This window comes from Monodon monoceros, unplaced genomic scaffold, assembly GCF_005190385.1.
Source record: "Monodon monoceros isolate NGI ecotype Baffin Bay Population unplaced genomic scaffold, NGI_Narwhal_1 Super_Scaffold_5, whole genome shotgun sequence".
In the NCBI taxonomy this organism is placed as follows: Eukaryota; Metazoa; Chordata; class Mammalia; order Artiodactyla; family Monodontidae; genus Monodon; species Monodon monoceros.
The window spans coordinates 7,115,441-7,132,735 of NW_021703782.1; the positions used below are offsets into that span (position 1 = coordinate 7,115,441).

A 17,295-nucleotide genomic window follows, 5' to 3' on the forward strand; every position below is an offset into this window, starting at 1 on the left:
AGGCATGGCCTGGTTTCTCCTTACTGTTTATATTAAAATGCAAACGGAAGGAAATAAATTAAAGAGAGAATTGTTTAGAAAAAAAAAAAGAACCAGAACTTGAAGATCTGGAGAATTCTCTGCCTACCCATATTGAGGAAAAAAAAAAAAATGAGAAGGCACGCTATGGAGAGAACTCTAAGGGTGTAACTGGACAACAAGTGCTAAAGAGATTAGGTGTGCTTCCATTAGCCGAGGAATGCCAGCAAATCAGAAGCTAGGTGAGAGGCAAAAAAGAGATTCTCTCTCACAGCCTTCATAAGGAACCAACCCTGCTAACATCTTGATCTTATGATACAATGAATATCTGTTATTTATGTCCCCTGGCTTACGGTACTTTGCTATGGCAGCTCTAGCACACTAATACAGGGAGTGACTGCTACAAGAGGTTTTTCGGGGAGTCATAAAGAAGAATGCTAAACTTGATTGCGGTGATGGCTGCACAGCTCTGTGAATCTATTCAAAACCACTGAATTGTACACTTTAAAGGGGTGAATTTTATGGCATTTTGGAACGTGAATTATATATTAATAAAGTTGTTTACAAAGAAAACTAAACCTAAGACTAACTTATGACTGAGAAACTCCACTCATAAGAATTTACCCAAGAGAAATAAAAGCTTATCTTTACAAAAAGATTAGCACGAGAATGTTCGCTGTAGCTTAATCACAATAGCCAAAAACTGGAAACAGTCCAGATGTGCATTAGGAAGACAATGGATTAAAAACTGCAGTGAAGTCACACAACAGAATACCCCTCAGCAAAAAAAAGGAATGGACTACAGATACAAGCAACATCATGGAAGGATCTAAAAATATTACCTCAGGGAGGGAAAATCCTTACACAGCACAGTACACATTCTAATTAGACACTATATGTATGCAGTTCTAGAACAAGCAAACCTAACCTGTGGTTAATATAAAACATAACAACAGCTGCTGCTCAGAAAACAGAAACTTGGTGGCAGATATCAACTGGAAAAGGACATCAAGGAACGTTCTGGAGTGATATAAATATCATCTTGATAAGGTTCAGACTACAGGTGTATGCATTTGTCAAAGCTCTTTGAATGGCACACAAGACGTGCATTGCATGGTATATAAAATTTTTAACGTAAAAAGAAACTATTAAACTCTAACGACATCATTCTGAATTCTTAAGGACAAGTGTACTGATGCTTGTAACTTACTTGAAATGCATCAAAAAGTTAGATGGATTGGTGGATATGTTTTTTACATTGATAGAAATAAGTACTTTGTGCAGAGTTGGAGGGATGATATTGGCCTTAATCTATTGGCAAAAGTTCAGCTGTATGTGGGGAAAGGGACAAAAGGGAAAAAAATTTTTGCAAAGATTCCTGGAAGGAGAGAGGAATGCAGACTCAATAGAATGATATCTCTTCCTTCCAGGCCACATTAATATCTGCCTGAGTCCTGTGTGGAAAGAGGTTTCAGGAAATAGCAGTAAATGATGTTTTCAAAAGGGAATCATATGATCATCTCAGTACCTGCAGAAAAAGCATCTGACAAAACTCAACATCCATTTATGATAAAAACTCTAAGTAAAATGGGTATAGAGGGAACATAACTCAACAAAATAAAGGCCATTATGACAAGTCCACAACTAACATCAGAGACAACAGTAAAAAGCTGAAAGCTTTTCCTCGAAGATCAGAAACAAGACAAAGACGACCAACCTTGTCACTTTTATTCAACGTAATATTGGAAGTACTGGCCAGAGTTCATTATGCAAGAAAAAGAAACGAAAGGCATCCAAATTGGAAAGGAAGAAGTAAAACTGCCACTACTTGCAGACAACGTAATATAAATATCACATATAGAAAACTCCAAAGAGTCCACCAAAGGAGTTTGGGATGGACATCTACACACTGCTATATTTAAAATGGATAACAACAAGGACCTAATGTTTAGCACAGGGAACTCTGCTCAATATTATGTAACAATCTAAATGGGAAAAGAATTTGAAGAATAGATACATGTCTATGTATAACTGAATCACTTTGCTATACATCTGAAACTAGTACATTGTTAATCAACTATACTCCAATATAAAATAAAAAATTTTTTAAATAAAATTAAGAATTACAAAAAAAATGCTAAAACTAATAAAGAAACTCAGTAAATATGTAAGGTATAAAAAAATCAATATACACAAATTGGTTGCGTTCCTTTATGCTGATAATGAACTATACAGAAGAGAAATTTAAAAAATAATCCCATTTACAACTGCATCAAAAAATAAAATAAAATACCTAGGAATAAATTACACCAAGGAGTTGAAAGACCTGTATAATGAAAACTACAAGACACTGATGAAAGGAACTTAAGAATACACAAAAAAATGGAAAGATATTCTGTGCTCATGGATTACAAGAATTAATATTGCTAAAATGTCCATACTAGGGGACTTCCCTGGTGAGCCATTGGTAAAGAATCCACCTTCCAATGCAGGGGATGCAGGTTCAATCCCCAGTTGGGGAACTAAGATCCCACATGCCGTGGGGCAACTAAGCCCACATGCCACACTATTGAGCTTGGGCACCTCAACGAGAGAGACCACATGCCGCAAACTACAGAGCCCCCGTGCTCTGGAGCCCACGCACCACAACTAGACAGAAGCCCAAGCACCACGACGTACATCCTGCGTGCGGCAACTAAAACTCAACACAACCAAAATTAATTAATTAATTAATTAAATATGTTTTAAAATGTCCATACTACCCAATGCAATCAACATCAAAATTCAAATGGCATTTTTCAGTGAAACAGAATAAGCAATCCTAAAATGTGTATGGAACCACAAAAGACCCTAAGTAACCATCTTGAGAAAAAAAGAACAAAGCTGGAGGCATCAAGTTCCTTGATTTTAAACTATATTACAAAGCTACAGTAAATAAAAGATTATTTCATTGGCATATAAACAGATATACAGATAAATGGAACAGAATAGAGAGCCCAAAAATAAACTCATGCGTATAAATTCAATTAACTTACAACAACAGAGCCAAGAATATACAATGGGGAAAGGACGATCTCTTCAATAAATGTTGTTGGGTAAATTGGACAGCCACATGCAAAAGAATGAAACTGGACCACTATCTTACCCCATACAAAAAAATTAACTCAAAATGGATTAAAGACTTTAATGTAAGAATTTAAACCATAAAACTCTTAGAAGTGAACACAGGCGATAATCTCTTTGACATTGGTCTTGGCCATGAGTTTCTTAATCTGACACCAAAAGCAAAAGCAAAAATAAACAAGTGGGACTACATCAAACTAAAAACCTTTTACACAGCAAAGGAAACCATCAACAAAATGAAAAGGTAACATACTGAATAGAAGAAAATAATTGCAAATCATATCTGATAGGGGCCAACATCCAAATATATAAAGAACTCTTACAACTCAAAAGCAAAAAGCAAACCATCCAATTTCAAAATAAGCAGAAGATCTGAATAGACATTTCTTCAAAGAAGACATATAGAAGGCCTACAGGTACATGAAAAGATCCTCAACATCACTAATCATCAGGGAAATGCAAATCAAAACAATGAGATCTCACCTCACACCTGTTAGAATGACTGTCATCAAAAAGACAAGAAATAACAAGTGCTGGCAAGGCTGGGGAGAAAAGGGAGCCTTTTGCAGTGTTGGTGGGAATGGAACTTGACACAACAACTATGGAGAACTGTACACAGATTCCTCAAAAAATTAAAAATAGGGCTTCCCTGGTGGCACAGTGGTTGAGAGTCCGCCTGCCGATGCAGGGGACACTGGTTCGTGCCCTGGTCCAGGAAGATCCCACATGCCACGGAGTGGCTAGGCCCGTGAGCCATGGATGCTGAGCCTGCGTGTCCGGAGCCTGTGCTTCGCAACGGGGAGAGGCCACAGCAGTGAGAGGCCCATGTACCACAAAAAAATAAATAAATAAAAATAAAAGTAGAACTACCATGTGATCTAGCAATTCCACTTTTGAGCACCTACCAGAAGAAAACAAAAACACTCATGCAAAAATATATATGAACCTCCAGGTTTCCTGAAGCATTATTTACAAAGGCCAAGCTATGCAAACAACCTCAGTATCCACTGATGGATGAATGGATAAAGAAAATGTATCATGTACATACGGTGAAATATCAGTCAGGCACAGAAAAGAACAAAACATTATTTGTGACAAAACGGACCTCAAGGGCATTATGCTAAGTAAAATAACTCAAAGAGAGACAAATTATCGTATAATCTCTCTTATATGTGCAACCTTAAAAAAAAAAAATAAGCTCATGGATACAGAGAACAGACTGGTGGTTGCAACAGGTTGGGGGTAGGGTGGGTGGGAAAAATGAGTGAGCTGGGGATTTTTTAGTAAAAATAAATTTAATTTTTTAAAATAATGCTATCAACAGGGCTCTCTATGAGACCTGAGACCATGAGCAGCATTGATTTGATACTCAGGTGATTAAAAAAAAACAGAACAGGAATATTTACCCCATCTCAATATGGATCATAGCACGAGGCGGGCTCAGTGAAGCCTACAGGGAATGTGGCAGCCCTTTCTTTTGATGTCTCCCAAAATACTGAGAGACATCAGTATGACTAGGACAGCAACAATCCCAGTGGCAGCTACAAAGGGAAGATGCCACCTTCCAGTCAAATTTCCAGTGGCAGACACCCCAACAAGAAAAGCAGGAAAGAATTTTTGGGGAGGTCACATACGACACATCCAAGGTTTCTCAGCAGTAAGGAGTGACGTGAGGTGGACAAGATGAGGAAGCACAACCCAGCACAATCTTAGCTCCATCACTATTCAGAGGCCTGAGGAAACTCATGTATCACAGATGCTATTGGCAGAAAAATGCAGGCTAGCCTATTCCACAAACACATATGGATGACATGAGCAAACAACAGTAAACACTGAAAGAAGAAAGAGAAGGGCAAGGGGAAGGGGAGGAAGAGACAGAGAAGAAGAAGAAAGGGCCCTGTTTATTGGTTGTAGCAGATAAGGAAGGAACCACCCATACTACTTATTCTCCCCATCTGAGCAGGACACTCTCAAGAGGAATGTAGCTGACAGTAGGAATGATGTTAATGACACTGAAAGATGATTTGGCTGTGCATATAATCACCTTTGTCCTTTTCTCAGAAGAGCCAAAAGAGTCTAGTCCTAGCTCAGTCTTACGATGCAATCTGCTCAGGATGGGTACTTCACCCATCACGGCAGGTTTGTTTACAGCTCCCCGTCATGCTGGAAGCACTGCCTCTCTCTCATCGACTTAATTCCTCCTAAAAGCTACTCAAAAAAGAAGGGGGTTGAAGTGTCATTAACTCAAGTGATTTGTCTTGCTTAGGTTAATGAAATTTAAAAATACTTAAGAACTAAAACATTTTGATGGCCTGGTCATACTAAACAGTACAAAATTTCTGTAACTGTGCCTTGTAAACTATAACGTACTCCATATTTAAACATCAATATTTTCAATACGAATTTCACTTTATTATTGCTAATGTCAAATAATGAGTGTTCCTTAGGAGGTTCCCGAGTAGAAAAAGTTAAGACAATCCAGTAGAAAAACAGATGAAAGTCTTGAACAGTACATCACCAAAAAAGGATTATCTAAATGGCCAATAAACAAGTGAAAAGGGGTTCAGTTTCATTAGCCATCAGTGAAATGCATATGCCATTACGATATACCTCCTAGATGGAAAAAAGGGGAAGATAATAATAGTTGTGGAAAAGGATGTAAAGCAACAAGAACTCTCAGACACTGGATGGGAGTTGTAAATTGGTACAACCAATTTGGAAAACAATTTGGCCATATCTACTAAAAGTGAATACATGTACAGCCTATGACAGGAAATTCCATTCCTGGGTATATACCCACAGAAATGCTTGCATATAAGCCTTAAAAAGCATCCACAAGAATGTTCATCACAGCGCTATTTAAAAGAGCCAAGACCTGAAAACTACACAAATGACCATCTATATTACAATTTTCAAATACACTGTGGCCTATTCTCCAATGTAGTATTATACAACATGGAGAATGAATAAATTACAGTTACATCAAACAATAAGAATAAATGTCATTGAAATAATGTAGACCAGAAGGAGCCAGATACAAAGGAGTACCTACTGTATGATTCCATTTATATAAAGTTCAAAAACAGGTGGCAGAACTCCTGCTGTTCGAAGTCAGGCTACGGACTGTCTTTTGTGGAGTAGTGACTTGTAGTGACTGGAATATTATTGCATTCTTTTTTTCATCTGGGTTCAGGTTACATGGACATGCTAAATTTGTGAAATTCATTATGAGGTTCACTTATGATTTTTACACTATTCTGATTATATGATTATTTCCATGGGAGAGACAATGAACGCCTCTAAATAAAGAGAAACACAGCCAACACAAAAACATCAGCTAAAGCCATCATTTTAATGGGATGGTACATCTGAGGAAGTCAGCAGGGGCCTCATATACAACTATTTCCCAACCATTACAGGCAAATACTTTTTGTCAATGCAGCACAGAACTGCCACTTCACAGAAAATATGAAATATTTCACCCGTTCCACATGATCTCTTGCAAACACCTTTTGTTCGCCAGCATGTATGAAACAATCTTCTTATGTATGCATTCGGTCCACTTCTGCCAACAAAAACAAAAATAAATGCACAGTGTTTGCAGGGCCATAAAGCTATGGATAAATTAGATTGAAGGCTACACTTTACAACTTTTTAACGGTAGACTGGACAGGATCCAAAGACCCCAGTCATGTTACAGCTGAGTGCCCCTTTTTCAGTTGCTCTTCAGTTATTTTCCACAGACCCTATTATGAATCCCTAGTTCCCATGGTCCCGACTCACATGAATCACTAAACAACTATGTACAGGCAAACAGGGCCCAGCAGATTCGCTTGGGAGTGTTTGTTATGGAAGAAACATTTACACCTCAAAGTAGACCAAGGAGTCCGTCGAGGCCCCATACCAGGAGACATGCAGGGTCTAGGATAGTAGCAAGGCAGTCTGAGATTACCAAGTGTCAGCATGAAGAAGGAAAGATCACTAACGCAGAATCACAGAAGCCCATGGTTCTAGGCCTGCCTTCCCAATAACATTCTATTGGACTTCTTGCTCCATGCCTGACTACCTGCCTAGGCTTACTCACAGGTTAGTTGAAAGCATCCCGTGGGGTAACGAGTGTGAAATGGTTTGAAATACCTGAAACATGTATCTAAATCAATTGCTAGTATTTTTCCTAACCTTAAGACCGGGGTGCCTCTGGAAGCTGAGGGGTCAGGGAGGAGTGGTAAGGCAGGCAGTTTAAGAGGGTGAAGGTGGCTCTGAGTCACCTTACTGAACGACCCACTCTTCTGTGCTGAGCCTTATCAGTCCCTCCACCCAGCTGGCCCGTGGGTGTGAGAGTAATCAACGTGGTATGACCAAAGGCCACCGGCAAGCAAATGTGCCTTTCACATGCCCACTAGCCCTGGAGTACCTCTCGGAGGACAAAGGAGTCCAGTGGAGCACCATGTGTCCAGAGGTCCTGCCATCCAGGACAGTGGCAGAAATCTCAACACAATCCTCACCTGCCCTTTGAATACCTCACCTTTGGCCCTCAAGTGATACCTTTAAAATATGAAGCTTCGGGGCAAAGGGTAAAAGCTTTCTGCAGACTTTAGCAAATCACAAGCAAAGTCTGAGAACGTCCACTTCAGTGACTTAAGTGGACCCTCTTCAGCAGTGTCAAGTTGCTGGTTTCTGTCCAGAGGGCATAAATTCTGACCCCCTCACTGATGTTCCATAGGATCCCATCGTGCTTTGAGCTAACACCCTGGAACAACTTGCTCTCTCTGTTGATGCTGCTCAGCGTAAAGTCTGCCTTGGTTTCTAAACACGTGTGAAAAAATAATCCAGGTAACTGACTTGGGAGTGCAAGTTCTAAGAGTCCTAAAGGAACAGCCCCCTTCCCACTCCCAAAGCCTACCTGTCCTCTAAAGGTCTCACACTTTTGCACTGCCAATACGATCAGTCCAACTTTCCCTGCAAACTTCACAGATTCCCCAGACCAAAATCCAGAACCAATTTCTTCTTTGAAACTACTATGTGTCCTGAGCATTTATCTCCGTCCCCTGAACAGCCTGGAGCATACATCTCTGCTCACATCCCTCCCTGTTTCAACTTCCTTCATCCAAGTCCAGCTTCCTCCACTCTTATAGGACCTCATACCCACTTTCCCTTAACTGTTCATAATGCCACAGGGAGGGGATTCCGTTTTACCTGGTGGAACACAGGAGAGGCAAGACTAGGACCACAAGGACCAAGAGTGAGCTCCTCATAGCTGAACCAATCAGCAAAGAGACAGCTGACGGCAGGGGAGAGGCCCTCTATGTAGCTCTCGAGACACAGGGAGCTGCATGACTAGTGAACCTTTTAGGAACAAGAACATCTGCTTGCTCCACTGAGCAGGTCAATAAACTAAAAGTCTGACTTGGAACATGATGTCTCACCATTAAAATAGACTTCCTGAGTGTCACTTGCAAACTGCATTCTCACCGTGGGAACGGCCCTGATGGCCTGGGAGGATGCTGTGTAGGCTTCCTTGTATCTTCACTGTACATCCATTTAACAAATGCCTACAGTGTGCAGAGAACTGTAAGGCTACTTTATTTAGCTGACAAAGTGTTTTCAGCAATCTCTCACCCTGAAAAAATAGAAATCCCAGGTAGATATCATTCTCCCATTTTAAAAGCAAAGAACACGAAATTCAGGTGGAAAAAATGACTTGCTCAAGTTTATACGGATCATAAATGACAGCAACACAACTTAACGTGACACCTGTATACAGAAGAATTAAAGCATGCTCCAGCCCAGTTCTAGGGAAATCAGAGCTTCCCAGAGGGCAGGGCAAAGCCCTACAACACCATCAACATGAGTCTCCCATGCTGGGCAAAGTGGGATCTACAGAGAATTCGTGTTAGAACTCTTGCTTTGAGGGACTGAAGGTCAGAGTACTTGACAGTTTACCTGACGGTTTTCAACGTGTTTTAAGCTTAAGGAAACCTCTATCTGACCTTTATAGACAACATGGAACCCAGAATCAGGCAATCTGGGTTCAGATCTGGACTCGGCTTGATGAGCTTTCAACACGGCACTGCTCTGCCTCTCCAGACATCACTTCTCTCACCCCTAAGACAGGCCGTAGAGACGCAGCTCCTCCAACTAGAGAGCAGCAGAGCCGGGGCAGCAAGCCACCCCTCCATCACTCTGCCCCATGCGCTTGGCGCCTCGTGAAAACTCACCTGCACATGTATCACTTTGGTGGCCTCGTGCTTACCAGCTTCAGGAAGACTGTGATGTGACTGCCCTTACAGAGCTGTGCAAGACCCAAAAACAACTGCAAAACAATCATTCAGTACAGAAAAGGTGAAAGACATGAGTTTGGGGAAATGATCAAGAGAGCATGGGTGCACTTCGGGACATGAGAACCACTTTCCAGACCAAAGCAACAAGTACAGCCAGAAAGGCATTCTTTCACCTCATCTGGCTCTGATCTCCTCTTCTCCAGCCATCCTCCTTGGCCTCCAACTCCACCCTTACCACGGTGCCCTCCAGAACCCCAATTCCTTCTACTTTATACCTTCTCCCCAGCACACCCTTCCACCTCTACGTTCCAGTGAAACGCTGGGCTCTCCTCGAGGATGCTGCTTCCCAGCAGCCTTTGGTGACCGGAGGTTATTCATCTGTTGAGGCTCCACACACCATGGAACAGGCAAGAGCATTTGCTAACAGCCTCATGCAGTTTCCAGAACAATCCCAGACATGATCTGACACCTCCTCTCCCTCACCCCACCCACACCGCATTGCTCAACAAACCTCACCAATCAGCTCACTCCCACCCACCCCTCCATCTGCATGACCACCATGCAGCTCAAGGTATCACCATCTGTCGTTCGACTGAGTAACTGGCCTCTTAACTGGCCTCCTGTGTCATTTTTACGTATTTATCATTCCTGCTTCAGGTAGTTATCAAAATGACCTTTATAAAACTGAAACTGGATGCATTTGCCACGCGTAAAGCCTTTCACCGTCTTCCTAATGGGCTGAAGTACCAGCTGCTTACATGGACGCCAAGCTCCCCGACTGGCCCCCGACTACCTCCCCAGCCCTACTCCTCTCATTTGCCCACCCCCTCCCCTTGGTCCAACCCCTGGACTTCACTGTTCTCAAACACACCCCCTCACAGCTTCTACCCAAGCTATTCGCACATCCTGGAAATCTCCATCGCCATCCCCCAACCTTCACCTAACATGTACTCATTTAAAGAGATATTCTCGGTCTTTTCCACAGAATAAATTTTCCTGAATGCTCCACACCTAAATCATATTCTCCCTCGTTAATTTTTATCACAGGATCCTTTTCCATTGTTAGCGTACTTATGTTTTTCTTGATTTAGTATTTGCTCCCTCCACTTGACTACAAGCTCAATGAGAGCATGCACCACGCACATCACATGTATATGACATCACATCAACCAAACCCAAATTTTTTTCTAGGGCACTGCATTAATTCCCTAGGGCCACCATAATAAAGCACTACAACCTGGGGGGCTTAAACAACAGAAATGTATTGTCTCACAGTTCTGGATGCTAGAAGTCTGAAATCAAGCTGTCTTCAGGGTTGTTTCCTTCTGAGGCTTGTGAAGGCAGGATCTGTTCCAAGTCTCTCTCCTAGCTTCCAGTAGCCCCTGGTATTCCATGGCTTGGAGATGGTGTTCTCCCTGTGTCTTCACATTGTCTTCCCTCCATATGTGTCTGTGCCTGTGTCCAGTTCTGCCCACTTATGAGGACACAGTCGTATTGGATCAGGACCCACCTTAACTCGATCATCTGCAGGGACCCTATTTCCTAATAAGGTCACATTCACAGGCACTAGAGGTTAGGACTCCAGCATCTTTGCACAGTTTAACCCATGGCAAACATTAACCTTTCATCTTCCTGGGTAATATCTATGACCCAAATGACATCACATCAAACAACTTTTTTCTAGGACACCAATTGTTATTTTTTTTCTTCTATCACACTACACAGAAGAAAAGTCAGCCACAGAGCTGCTTCTACTCCTGGGCTTCTGAAAGCCACTGGAGAGTATCACACCATCCTGCAAGCAAGCTGAGAGTAGAAATTAGGTCCTTCCTTTCACTTCAGATGCTATTTGACCTCACCGCCCACTAGAGCCTGTCCCACTCTCAGCAGGTGATCTGGTTTCTGCTCCAGAAAAAAATAAACGTCAGAGGGTCTTGAATCATTTACCTTTGCACCCTATTCCCACCCACCTCACTCAATAAGCAACCATATACCTATAAATATTTATGTATTTTTCCTCTTTTCCTTCTTCTTCAGAGGAATAAGTGTCAATTCTCCTGCCAAGTCTTATCCTTCCAGCCACGCTCCTAGCACATTCCCACCCATCTCTTAAGTTATGCTTTGTCATTAACCCCCTCTTTTAAAAAAATAAAACTTTTTTTTTTTTACTTTTATTTGCATTTATTTTTTGCAGCATTTCTTCAGTTTCTTCTGGGATATCTTTTTCTTCTGTGCAACCTGCTCTTCTGCTTTAGAAACAATTTGTTCTTTTTCAGTAAGGATCATCTCGGTGGGGCTGGGAGAGCTCACGTATGGGATGATCCAACCATGAGCTCTCTAAGTCCTGCACCAAATCCTGGCGGCTTTGTTCACCTGGATGTTCTCAATGACCACAAAATCTACATTTAAGCCCTTAACTTCAGCATTACTCTCTGCATTTTTGAGCATGTGCAGTTAAAATTCAACACTTTTTTTGGGCCACCGACCCTGCGTCCAGCCCCACTGTTTGGCCTGGACACACCTACCAACTCCACCATTGTAATGATGGAATGGCGCACCGCGCAGACTCAGCGGCCATGGCTCACGGGCCCAGCCGCTCCGTGGCATGTGGGATCTTCCCGGACTGGGGCACGAACCCGTGTCCCCTGCATCAGCAGGCGGACTCTCAACCACTGCACCACCAGGGAAGCCCCACATTGCTTCTTTAAAGTGACATCCTTCAGATACTTGGTGGCTTTTCGGATATGCATACCCTTAATGGCCTGGGCAGTTTCACAAGTGTTCTTAAAGTGAACACAAAGATTTGAACCTCCTGACTTGCATGATTTTGTGGGGTTTTCTGGGTCAAGTGAATAGCGAACCACTTTTAGAGGTCACCTCAGGCCACTTACTGGAAAAGGAATCAAAAAAATAAAACTTTTGGTTGTAAAATACATAAATAACACATGTACAAAAAACCCACAAGACAAATGTAGGGCTTCACAAATTATTATAAGCTTAACCCTATAGTAAACACCACCCAGATGATAAAACACAACTTTGTAGCCACCCAAGAAATACTTCTCTATACCCCCATCCCAATCATAACCCTCGCAAGTTACCACAACCCTTGACTTTTATTGTAATCATGTCCCTGAATTTCTTTCTATTTATGCCAACCAATTGAGCAAACTACAATTTACAAATCTTACAAAACTAAAATTTCATTTTGCTCGTTTTTTATTTGATATATCATTTGGTCTCTGTTTATCTGTGTGTTCTCCCTCCTGCTCTCTTACAATTTACCTGTTGAATAGCCTAGGACCCCTGACCTGCAGATTTACCCACAACCTGGATGTTCTTGACTGCGTACTCACTCACGGTGACATTGAACTTGTACCTCTGTCCTCATATTTCCTGGAGATTGGCAGCTGGATCCAGAGGCTTGGTCAGGCTCGGGTTCAACCCCTTTACCATAACTACAGGTTTTCTTGTATCTTTTCATCAAAATCTCATAATAGGGCTTCCCTGGTGGCGCAGTGGTTAAGAATCCGCCTGCCAATGCAGGGGACATGAGTTTGAGCCCTGGTCCGGGAAGATCCCACGTGCCACTGAGCAACTAAGCCCGTAAGCCACAACTACTGAGCCTGCGTTCTAGAGGCTGTGAGCCACAACTACTGAAGCCCATGCTCCTAGAGCCTGTGCTCTGCAACAAGAGAAGCCACCTCAATGAGAAGCCCACACACCACAACGAAGAGTAGCCCCCGCTCGCCACAACTACAGGAAAGCCCTCGCGCAGCAATGAAGACCCAACACAGCCAATAAATAAATAAATAAATAATAAAAATTAAAAAAAAAAATCTCATAATATCTGGTTGTGCCTCTTTTTGTGCTTTCAGTAATCATTTATACTTAACTCTCAGATCCATTAATTCATCAAGGGTTGAAAAGGGGTGATATTTTAATTGCCAATGGCAGTTTTTACAGAATAAAAGTAACAATTCTAAAATTCATATGGAACCACAAAAGATCCCAAATAGCCAAAATAATGCTGAGAAAGAACAAGAAAGCTGGAGGCATCATGCTTCTTAACTACAAACTATATTATAAACCTATAGTAATCAAAACAGTATGGTACTGGCATAAAAACAGGCACATACACCAATGGAACAGAAATAAGAGCCCATGCATATATGATCAACTAATATATTTCAAGAGAGCCAAGAACACTCAATGGAGAAAAGATAGGGAGATGCAAATAAAAAACACAATAAGATATCACTTCACACCTGTCAGGATGGCTATCATCAAAAAGACAAGAGATAACAAATGCACATGAGTATGTGGAGAAACGGGAAGCCTGATACACAACTGATGGAATGTAAATTGGTGCAGCCACTATGAAAAACAGTTTGGAAGTTCCTCAAAAATTAAAAATGGAACTAACAACCCCAATATTCACAGCAGCATTATTTACAATACCCTATATATGGAAGCAAACTAAGTGTCCATCAACAGATGAATGGATAAAGAAAATGGGACGGATACACACACACACACACACACACACACACACACACACATATAATCAATGGCATACTACTCAGTAATAAAAAAAGAAATGAGATTTTGCCATTTGCAACAACATGGATGGACCTGGAGGGTATTATGCTAAGCGAAATAATTCAGACAGAGAAAAACAAGTATCATTATGATATCACTTATATGTGGAATCTAAAAAATAAAACAAACAAATGACTAAAACAAAAAAGAAACAAGACTCACAGCTATGGAGAACAAACTAGTAGTTACCAGTGTGAGAAGGAAGCGGAGAGGAGCAAGTCAGGGGGAGGGGATTAAGAGGTACAAACTACTATGTGGAAAATAAGCTACAAGGATATATTGTACAACACAGGAACTATAGCCAATATTTTATAATAACTATAAATGGAGTATAACCTTTAAAAAATTGTGAATCATGGGCTTCCCTGGTGGCGCAGTGGTTGAGAGTCCGCCTGCCGATGCAGGGGACATGGGTTCGTGCCCCGGTCCGGGAGAATCCCACGTGCCGCGGAGCGGCTGGGCCCGTGAGCCATGGCCACTGAGCCTGCGCATCCGGAGCCTCTGCTCCCCAGCGGGAGAGGCCACACAGTGAGAGGCCCACGTACTTCAAAAAAAAAAAAAAAAATTGTGAATCACTATGTTGTACACCTGAAACTCACATAATATGGTACATCAACTATATTGTAACTAATAAAAATCATCACTAAAACTATTACTAAAAGATGCACTTCATAAAGCAGTAAATTAAGCCCAGAGAGAAGAAATAAGATGAAAAAGCATTAATAAGGAAATTATTTACATCAGAGAATATTATAAGCAACAACTATTAAAATAATAAAATATATAAATAAGTAATTTAGAGGTATAAAAATAAGGTTAAATTAAAATATTAAACACAACATGAAAGGCGAGCAGAAAACTACTGCACTAAAACATTCCAAAGTCTTTGAATTATTGGAAGAAGATGAAGATAATGATTAACTTTAGACATTTTTTAAACAAGTTTACTGGTTAAAAATAAATCTCTATTAGAATAAAAATAGAACGTGTAACTTCGAAACCAAAGGAAGCATAATCAGTACAAGCAAAATTCAATAATCACTTAATCAATAAAACGGTAAATAAAAAGCACAAAAAAGACAGAAATAAATTGTCACTTATCAAAGCAAATATAAATGGACGATAATTATCAGTTAAAAGAGGTTTTAAGATTGATTTTTTTAATCTGGCAATAACCTATTTATAATAAGAGTGAAAACAACACCGAAAGACAAAGAAAGGTGGGCTATAATAGTCAGAAAAAATAATGTCAATTCTAGCAAAAACTGCTGATTTTACATCCCAGTATACTTTCTCCTATTTTTCTTTAATAATCAGCCAGAGCACAGGGCCACTGGGGACTTTCATTCTTTAGTTGCAGTTGAGCAGTCCATTCACTAATGAGCTTTATGATTTCATATCTCTTAGCAGCCATAAATAATGAGGCCCACAAATTAGATGCACATTGCTGGGCAGAAACACCTAAGACCCTCCTGGTTTACAAAGATCAGGGCTCTGATATGTGCTTGGCTGTGTCCTTTAGCTTTGTTTTTTAATGCCATAAAAGTGGGCACCTACAGTACGTTTAGAATTATTATATCTTCCTGTTTCTTATCATTATGTAGTGACATTCTTTGCCTTTTTGCCCATAAACATTGTTATAGTTTTTTGCTTCAGATCCTCTTTTTGCTAATGTTCATGTAGCTTTACCAGGTTTCTATGAAATATAATTTTCCTGTGGTGACACTTAGGATCTGGTATAACGTAAATAATGGGAAACCCCAAAATAAAAGTGACTTAAATAAGATAGAATTCTCTCTCATATAAAGGAGACCTAGAAGGAAGTTGAAACGGCTACCAAACTGAGTAGCTGAAAACTACTAAATGTCCTCATATCTCTGATGCCACCAACAAGTCATGTTCAGCTTAGCCTAGGAGGAGACAATCTGCATCCCACAGCACCAAGTCGCTGAACACAGTGAGGAGCCTTTCTGTCTTTAAAAAATGATAGATAGAAGGTATGGACATGTACTCCATCTACCACATAAGCCTCAAAGTTAATATTATTTCAACTTTAGGAAGCATGTATTAGGACACAAACCAAGGAAAACCAATGTAAGATGTGTGGACTTCAAACCCATATCAATAAAACGCATTATTCTCTGGCCACCCCTCATCAGTGTAATCGTGATCATAAAATACTCCAACCGTGTCCATCCTCCAGCAGTGCATGAGGGGCTCAAAGTACTCTTGCTGCAACCCAGCTGACATAGAATATTTCAACCCCATGATGACTGTTTCTCATCATAAATCAATATATTATGATACATGTTTTGTAAATAAATCTGATGAGCCTGGTTTATGTGAATCTAGACCCTGGGGGATGGATATGCTTTGGAAGAGTGGAAAACCAAGACACAGACCCTGGATTATGGCAAATACACAAGTGTAATGAGTACCCCAGAGTCAGACCACTCTTCTTCACATACTGACATTACCTCTCCCCTCAACATCTGTATAGGCTTCGCTTGTACAATATCACTATCTTATTAACAGTTCTATAGTGGACACTACCAGCTTGAGCAATGTTTCAGTGTAAGGGATAAGCCAACAGAGGCGTTGCCTAATGAGCTGACTGAACACTTGAAACAACCTTCTATCTTCCTTAACTCGAATCCTGCCCCGACATCCATCCCACACAGAACTGCTCAATGGGTCCATCCAAAAGACAAGTCAGACCTTCCCACGTCCTAACACTCCCTTCAGGAGTGCCTCTATAATACACTCAGTCTACAGTTGTTAACATTTCACTCATGGGGGGAGGGATAAACTGGGAATTTGGGATTAACATATACACACTACTATACATAAAATAGATAAACAACAAGGACCTACTGTATAGCACAGGGAACTATATTCAATATCTTCTAATACCATGAAAAGAACCTGAAAAGAATAGATATATATATATAAACCAAACCCTCCAGAAAGTAGGCAAAGAAGGAACTTACCTCAACATAATAATGGCCATACATGACAAACCCACAGCCAACATCGTCGTCAATGGTGAAAAACTGAAACCATTTCCACCAGGATCAGGAACAAGACAAGGCTGCCCACTCTCACCACTATTATTCAACATAGTTTTGGAAGTTTTAGCCACAGCAATCAGAGAAGAAAAGGAAATAAAAGGAATCCAAATCGGAAGAGAAGAAATAAAACCGTTACTGTTTGCGGATGACATGATACTCTACATAGAGAATCCTAAAGATGCTACCAGAAAACTACTAGA

The 17,295-nt window shown here is 40.8% G+C and overlaps 1 pseudogene; it reads right to left on the reverse strand.

The window, feature by feature from the left end:
* Window positions 1–11,499: 11,499 nt before the first annotated feature.
* Window positions 11,500–12,813, reverse strand: LOC114883889 (annotated as a pseudogene).
* Between the last annotated feature and the right edge of the window lie 4,482 nt (window positions 12,814–17,295).